Below are 9345 nucleotides of genomic sequence, written 5' to 3'. Positions count from 1 at the left end.
CTGTTGGTATTTTGCACTGTTGATCTGAATTTCCATTTGTTAATTTAGCCACTGTTCTAAACAGTGCCCGAGGATTTTTATTATTGCTATCTATTAATGTAGAATAATATTCTGACCGAGCTTTAAAGAGGGCTTTTTTATATTTATTAACACTCTCTGTCCATGCAATTTGAAAGACCTGTAGCTTTGTTGTTCTCCATCTGCGTTCCAGTTTTCGACACTCTAATTTAAGAGCTCGAGTGTTTTCATTAAACCAGGGAGAGTTTCTATGTGCTTTGATCACTTTTGTTTTAAGGGGTGCCACTGTGTCCAGAGCATCTCTCAAGGTCACATTATAATGTGATGTTAGCTCATCTAAATTGTTTTCCATGTTTACATTTGATGTTAACTGATCTAAATGGTTTTCCACAATTACACTCGACTTACTCAAAGTATCTATAAATTTTGAAGCAGAATTACAATCTAGATGTCGCACTGTCTTTGTTTTAATCTGGGAGTGTGTTGGCAAGGGCAGGACTAAATCAAATGTAATTAAGTAGTGATCAGAAATAACTTCATTTAATGGAGTAATAATTAAATTTTGAATTTCAACTTTGTAAGTTATAATTAAATCTAATGTGTGGTTATGATTATGAGTTGGACCTCTGACATTCTGACAAAATCCTACTGAATTCTTGCAATGGTGTAAGAACTCATCATTTAGATAGATAGATAGATAGATAGATAGATAGATAGATAGATAGATAGATAGATAGATAGATAGATAGATAGATAGATAGATAGATAGATAGATAGATAGATAGATAGATAGATAGATAGATAGATAGAATTTTTCACTCTTTTTGATTCCCTCTATATTCATTTTGGTTCAATGAATTCATTGTGTTTGATCATTACCACTAGTTTGTTGTATTTGTTTAATCATGCACTGGGCTGTAAATCTACAAAGACATCCTGTTTTTATCAGAAAAGTGGTCTGTTATTTAAGGTAATACTTCTCTTTAATGAAATACAAAGCTTTATCTGCAACATCTGTTTTTTTGCAAAATGGAACAGCTTTAAATCTGAAATGTGCTTGTTTCTAAGGACACTTTAATGTAGAAGAGAAGATATAAACACTAAAGACAAAATGTGTATTAAAAAGCTATATGTTGATATGTTCAATTTATGAACATGGTTCTGAACAATGTCTATAAATTAGTGAAAGTCTATGCATCAGCCTTTGCTTACTCTGTTTGTGGTTCAGATGTAACAACAGACTATTTTTCCATTAAATAACTGAAACATGCTTTATGCGTCTGTAAGAGATGGCTGGCAGCACAACCCGGCCTTGACGCCCCAGATATGGAAGGATGGGCGAAGACAGCTTGTTTAGGGAAAGAAAAAGGCACAAAGCTTGTATATTCTATTCCCTTTAGTTCTTATCTAAAGAATTTTCAGTGAAACACTCATTCATTCATGTTCTTGTGTTTCCAGTATTTTAAGATGATACAATGGATCAGTTCTAATTATAAATGTTCTCAGTGCCTGTACTTTGATACCACCTCACCCCCATTTCCTTAAATTATGCTCAGATTTCCTCGGTGTGGATGTGTGTATGTGCCACTCAAACTGTAGCATTACTGATGCGGGTCTGAATTAATGGAATGTTAGTTTAGTTTTTCTGTTAAATTTAGGAGGGGTAACTTTTAACAGCTAAAGGCTTATGTTTCACATAGTTTATTACTTTCAGTTATGGCACCAACAATCACTAGAAATATGTTGTTTATGTTACTATATTCACTGGCTTTACCCTACCTACAAAACTACAAAAATGCAATTCTTATAAAAAAAAGTACAAAGTGCATTTGTGTGTTTGATTTCTGTCATCTCAAAAGGATACTTTGTCCTGATTCCTGCAGGATCTGCAGAGGTTTTTCCTCTGGCTCACATCCAGTTTCCATTAAGGACAGTCTTATGCATTTGTGGTTCTGGTTTCTGGTTAACCCTTAAGAGCAGAAGGGTCACTCCAGTGTTTTTTACAACCGTACCCAAGGCAGTGGGGTTCCTGCTACAGAGCAGATAATAAAGTCAGACAGAGAGTTCAAAACCAGTGTTTGCAAGGGTTTATTAAAGAAGGAGTGGATAATTTGTATTATACATCCAATCTTATACATCTAGTCTTTTCAGTGATAATTTGTACAAAGTAACTGCCCTTTTTTCTTTTCTAGTATGCATGTTTGAAATAGTCAGTCAGTGTAATAAGTGTACTTTCTTTTGACACTGAAATCTTGAAATGTTAATTACATTTGGTGTCTTCTACAGAGTGGGGCAGTGACATGACCTCAGTTTTTCTATTGCTGCACATATTGTCACTTCTGTCCCCTGGCAGGAAGAAAATGCCAAAGATCATTGCATACCAAGCCATAGACCATCAGGTGATGCTTCACAAAATATGTTGCAATTATTCCTTGAGGGTTATCGCATTTCCTTTTTGAAGAATTTCTAATTTATTCTCTTCATTAAATCTGTTTCAGTAGAATGCTTTTCATTTCTCTTTAACTTGCAGCCCTGGCCTTGGAATCCCTGCAGATTTTGTTTTTTTCTCCAGTCCTCTGGATTTTTTTTTCTGTACTCTCTGGTCATTGGACCTTACTTTATTCTTTGTAAATTAGTATTGCCTAATTTTTATATTTTTTCTTTTTTCTTTCTTCATCTTGTAAAGTACTTTGAGCTACATAATCTGTATGAAAACATGCCTTATAAATAAATGTTGTTGTTGTGTTGGAAGAACACATACAGATGGAAGGATCCCAAAAGCCATATCTGCTTGCTTCTGGAACCACTAAGAGGTTCATTAACAACTACTACATTGTCATGGTCAAGTAGCTCATTCCTTGCCAAGGAATTACCTCATTGGCAGCCCTTGATGAATTTTAACGGTTGTAGATGCCACATGGGCTGGATGGGCATCCCAGCCAGAAGAGGGAGCAGACCTGGAAGGAAGGACCAGAAAGGGTAGACAGACAGCCCATTAAAAATAGAAGTTGCTTGAGGTTTTTTTTTTCCCCCAACACACTACATGGCAGCAGCCCTGGAGGTTGGTGCACAGTAAGAAGCTGGGATATGTAGTCCTGCAGAGCAGCCCTGCTGGGGTCACTGGGGGCTACAAGAGGGTACTGTAGGGAGACAAGCTCTCCAATTATGCTACCACCAAATGTGCTTTCATCGGGCAGTCACCCTGCCACCGGAAGTACTCCCGGGTCTATAATAAAAGGGACCGCACTCCCTTATTCAAGCGAGTCAGAGCTGGGAAGTAGTGGAGCAACACCTGAGTGGAGGGGGGTAGTGCGGTAGGGAGAAAGGAGGTATTGTGAGAGGAAGACCTGTATTTGTGTTTGTGTTACATTTTGGAGGTATTTATAATAAAAATCTTCCATTATTTGAACCCAGGACTGTTCAAGTGTGTTCATGTTGGGGTTTGGGGCTCGCTGACGCCGTGGGTTTACAACAAGGTTAACTTTGTTTTCAGTTTGAATTATGACAAGTCACTCAGCAACATGTATACTTTTCTCCAGGCAACAGTATACAGCATTGATGTGGGCACCATGAGAGATCCCAAAGGTTAAAGAACTAAGAGCTAAGTTTATGAATCACGTATAGATGTTACATTTGTGGATATTTACATGAGATGCCTGGCACCTGAATTCGGCATCTTAAACTGTGGCTTGGTTTATATCCAGAAGTTTAACTTGATTTGTGCTCAGGAGAGTTGTTTAATACAGTTCAAAAGTGGTGCAGGTTTCAGGAAGCACCTTAAAATTGTTCATGAAAGATATTTTACTGTTGATGACATCATGAACCAAAAATGCCAGCATGGCGATAGCCTTGTCTTTAGATATAGGAGACATGATGCCCCAAAGCAGCAATTCTGAGGCAAACACAGATTTACAAAATCTGCCACAAACTTGTAAGATGTGTACAGAAAGGTGTGCACATGATTAGCGAGGAGCAGTATGGCTTCTTGCTGGGAAAGAGTACTACAGATGTGATGTTTGCACTGAGGGTATTGATGTATAGAGAAGGCCATAAAGAGTTGTATTGCGTCTTTGTGGACAATGGAGAAAGCATATGACAGGAATCCTCGAGAGGAGTTATGGTATTGTATCAGGAAGCTGGGAATGGCAGAGAAGTATGAAAGAGTGGTACAGTATATGTACAAGGGAAGTGAGACAGTGGTGAGGTCTGTGGTAGGAGTTACAGAAGCATTTAAGGTTGAGGTGGGATTACATCAGGGATCGGCTCTGAGCCATTTCTTATTTGCAGTGGTGATGGACAGGATGACAGAGGAGATTAGGCAGGAGTCCCCTTGGACTATAATGTTTGCTGATGACATTGTGATCTGTAATGAGAGTAGGGAGCAGATTGCGGAGACCCTGGAGAGGTGGAGATATCGTCTAGAGAAAAAGGACCAAAACAGAATGCATATGTGTGAATAAGAATGAGGTCAGAGGAATTGTGAGGATGCAGGGAGTAGTGGTGAAGGTGGATGAGTTTAAATACTGGGGATCAACAGTACAGAGTATCAGGGAGTGTGGAAAAGAGGTGAAAAAGAGAGTACAGTCAGGGTGGAATGGGTGGAGTAGAATGTCAGGAGTAATTTGCAACAGATGGGTACCAAGAAGAGTGAAGGGGGAGATCTACAAGATGGTATTGAGACCAGCTATGTTATATGGGATGGAGATGGTGGCACTGATCAAAAAGACAGGAGACAGAGCTGGAGGTGGCAGAGTTAAAGATGTTAAGATTTGCTTTGGATGTGACAAGGATGGACAGGATTAGAAATGAGTACATTAGAGGTTAAGTTCAGGTTCAGCAGTTTGGAGAAGAAGCCAGAGAGGTGAGATTGCGTTGGTTTGGACTTGTGCAGAGGAGAGATGCTGGATATATTGGGAGAAGGATGCTAGGGATGGAGCTGACAGGCAAAAGGAAAAGAGGAAAACCTAAGAGGACGCTTATGGATGTAGTGAGAGAGGACATGCAGGTGGAGGGTGTGACAGCGTAAGGATCAGAGGACTGGAAGATATGGAAAAAGAGGATGCTTCTGTGGTGACCCATAAGGTGATGAAGCCGGAAGAAGAAGAAGAAGAAGAAGAAGAAGAAGAAGAAGAAGAAGAAGAAATGTTACATTTCTATTTTCAAATTTGCTGTGAGGGGTAACATTTAACACCTAAAGGCTTTGTCTTTCACATTGTTTATTACTTTCAGCTACGGCACCAACAGTAACTAATAATATGCTGTATACGGCATGTTAATACATTCACTGGCTTTACCCTACCTACAAAACTACAAACATTACAGTTCCCTGAGCCAAAAGTATAAAGTACACTTGTGTGTTTGATTCCTGTCATCTCAGAATGACACTTTGTCCTGATTCCTGCAGGATCTATGGAGAGTTTCCTCTGGCCCAAGTCCAACTCATTTGAGCATTTGTGGTCTGGTTTCTGGTTAACTCTTTGGAGCAGAATGGCCACTCCAGTATTTATTACAATCACAGCCTAGTCAGTAGGGTTAATACCACAGAGCATATGTTAACAGTCTGGCAGTGAGCACAAAACCAGTGTTTGCAAGAGCTTATAAAAGAAGGAGTGGACATTTTGCTAGGCATCTTAGAACTCCAATCTTTTTCATCCATAATTCTTGACAAATGTTGAGTTACTGTCTGACAAAGCAACAGTGAGACATCTCTGAGCCAGCACCAGGGTCATTCAACTATAATTATTGCAGCCTTCTCAGCATCTTTGAAACTTGAACTTTTGCTGAACTGAGTTTTACATTTCATTGAAGAGGTCGCTGAAAATACAGATTAATGTGTGGTATGCTAAAGCAAAACTGCCCTGTAACACAGACCCAAGATGAACAATTTCTGTCCAAAAATTCACAAATGTTACTGAGGCAAAGCAGTTCTGCCAAGAGAGATGGTGCAAAAGTGTTCCAAGGTGCTATGACAGACTCCTCATTAATTTGAAGAAAATGGTTATTTCTGGGCAGCACAGTGGTGCAGTGTTTCACAACAAGGAGACTGGGGGATTCTCCATGTCCAGAACCAGAAGCTCTGGTTTCCTCACACAGCCCATAGACATCCAGTTTAGGTGAATTAATGTTGCTGTACCTGTGTGTGTTCATCCTAAGATGTCTTATGTCTTGTGTTTGCTGAGATGGGGTTCAGCTTCCCTATAATCCTGCCCCAGATAAGTGGATTAAAAAGATGGATGGATGGTTATAGCTATTAGGGCTCTGTAACCAGTTATGTGAACAAAGAATGCCACAACATTTTCATATAGAAAGTTTGCTGTTGCATAACTTTCTTCACTTATTTCTTAATGAATGAAAACGATGTATTTCTTGATCACTTAGGGTCAGTTTTTCGAATATTAGATTTTGGTTCCTTCATTTTTCATTTCATTTTCTAACCTGCTTACTTCAAACCAGGATCACAGGGGTGTTCTGGAACCTATGCCAGCACGCAAGGCAGGAACAAACCCTGGACGAGGAGCCAGTCCATTGCAGGGCAAACACACACACACCAAGCACACAGTAGTGCTAATTTAGCCTTGTCAATTCACCTAACCTGCATGTATATGGACAGTGGGAGGAAACTGGAACAAACCCACACATGCACAGGGAGATCATGCAAACTTCATGCAGGGAAGATCAGGGATGCACACGCTGTTCTCCTTACTGCGAGGCAGCAATACTACCACTGTGCCACTCTTGGTCTCTCATCTATAGTAATGCAGAAAACCAACTCAGGCAAATACTTCTTAAGGCACTGTATAACTGGCAAATGTTACTGTATTTTGCATTTAATTGGCAAATCAATAAAAGTAGGCAAAAGCTCACAGACAGAAATAGCCATTTTTATTTTGTTTTGTTCAGATCAGCCTATTACTAAACTGGAGACAACACTAAATGGGAGATAAGTTTATTTTGGGGTATGCACACACACACGCACCAAGTCAAATGACATTTGCCTTTCAAATGAACTGTATGTTCATAGATTATGCAAGGCACATCAACATGATGAAAACATACAAACTCCATGCAAAAAGTTCTGCAGGTGAGTAGCAAACCAGGACACAAGCGCCATAAGGTGGCAGTGCTGCCCTTTGCATTGCTGTGCTAACTCACTCCCAAAGAAGCAAGCATTTCAAATTAAACTCTAAATACTGAGGACTAATCTGAATTCATTACAGCTCTCATTACAAACAAAAACATAAAAGAGAGCAACGTATGAAGATGTAGCTTTCAAGTTACTTTTTGATGTAATTAATTACAACACAATCAAAAATAATACAGAATATATTGGCCCAGTTCTGAAAGTAACATTTAACACACAAAATAGCAGAAACACAAAAATGTAATTATTTTAAGATTTTATTGGTTCTGCAGGTAGAAATCTTTTCAGTTTTTTTAGATATTGAGAAATCAGTAAAAAACAGTAAACAATAAAAGCAAACCTCAGTTTACAGTTGAGTTATTGCCCCTTTAAATGGATTTAAAAATGTAATACACAGATATGATTAGAATTTCCTTATCTCAGTTTCTCCATTTCATTACACATGTTTAGATGCATACTCAGCATATACTGAGCTCCCCGAACTGCACCGGTATTCCCCGTATTCTATTTTAGTGTTATTACCTCGAGTGACAGTAAACTCTACCGGCACCCTCACAGACATTTCTTTTCTCATGACATTAACAGTCAGTTTTGTATGTGGAGGGATTTTCACAGGGAGGGTGTGTTCAGTCTTCTCTCTTGAAGTTGTAGATTCGGTTTTTCCTTTTTCAACAGAGAAGGTGTTGGAAACCGAGATGCTGATCTCCATTCCTACACCAGGCACGGTAGCAAGGAAGAATGTGGTACCAACAGTAATGGAGGTGGAGTTGCTGAAGGTGATGCTCTGGCTGACGTAGGTTTCATTTTCTTTGGTAGAGGCTGAAAAAAATGACTGCTCAGTGTCCGATCGGTTTACTCAGAACAGCTCATCGATCTTCACATTACTCTCTGACTCCTTGATCATTTTCTCCCACAGAATTTTGGCTTTCACCGTAGGGAGCTATACTTCAGCGGACGAAGAGAGGAGAGCATATCATTTAAACCGAAGTTACAGTAGTTGGGCGCTCTTTCCCCTGCACGATATATGATCCTCCAATCTCTGCGGCCTCCATGCTCATACAGGACCCAGACACCTCTGTGCACAATGTGGGACGAGGCTTTGTCATTGAAGTCAGAAAAACACAGGTCTGTTTCAGTGGTGATGTCTTTCCTTCTTCCTTTGTAATTAAAATGTTCATAAATGGAAATTACAGGATCATCAAGGTTGTCAGTGATGATTTTCAATTAAGAAAAAGAATCATACACAGCCACACTGGCATATTCTCCTTCCTCATACACAGTCAGCCGGCCTGTTTGTTAGGATGTTCATAAGCAACCCAAGGCATACCGATTACTTTTATTGAGGAAATGCAGTCATTGAAGCTTTCACTGATCAGACTAGGAACATCTTTGGTGAACTCTCTGCTGAGCCCAATGAAGTCTTTGTGCTCATAGATGATGATTTTGTTCATGGCTAAAGATTCAGGTTTGTTATGTGATTAAGATGGAGGTGTCTGGAGTGTTTTGTGCAATAAGAACTGCCTATTTTGTAGAAAACAAAAAAAGCAAAAAACAGAAGTCACTCTCCATAGGAATTTGCAACAAACCCAGAGGTTAGATTTAGGATCTAGTTTACAGTTGATATGGAAAAAAACATGCAGGTTATGATTTTTACAATAACTTTATTAACTCAATAGCTTTAAGAAGAAGAAAGTAAATAAAAAGACAAATAACACAAATAAATAATACAATAATAAATAAATAAATAATAATACAAGAATAAACTTTTGTTTTGCATACTGACAACTGTAAACCTACTTTTGCCAACCACTGTATATTTCTTTTCTTCATCATATTCCGCACAGTTTGCTTTCAGATTACATTCTCATTGTTTTTAAAAACTCATTATGTTATACATTAGTTCATGACTTTTTTTTTAATAGTTTTTATTAGCTAGTAGAAAATTAAATATTTCGTGAAGTTAGCAGCAATTTTTTAAAGCATACATATTTTCATAATATGACCTAAAAATCCATCCATCCATCCATTTTCCAACCCGCTGAATCCGAACACAGGGTCACGGGGGTCTGCTGGAGCCAATCCCAGCCAACACAGGGCACAAGGCAGGAAACAATCCTGGGCAGGGTGCCAACCCACCGCAGTGACCTAAAAATCTTACGCAAAAAATTAATTTATTCTGTCAGGCA

The 9345-nt window shown here is 38.9% G+C and overlaps 1 pseudogene; it reads right to left on the bottom strand.

Moving 5' to 3' along the window:
• Positions 1-7580: 7580 nt before the first annotated feature.
• On the bottom strand, positions 7581-8610 carry LOC114656586 (epidermal differentiation-specific protein-like; annotated as a pseudogene).
• Between the last annotated feature and the right edge of the window lie 735 nt (positions 8611-9345).

Source organism: Erpetoichthys calabaricus, chromosome 8, assembly GCF_900747795.2.
Source record: "Erpetoichthys calabaricus chromosome 8, fErpCal1.3, whole genome shotgun sequence".
NCBI classification, from domain to species: Eukaryota; Metazoa; Chordata; class Cladistia; order Polypteriformes; family Polypteridae; genus Erpetoichthys; species Erpetoichthys calabaricus.
Note: the sequence above shows the minus strand (reverse complement) of the source record. Positions and strands in the feature narration are given on the sequence as shown.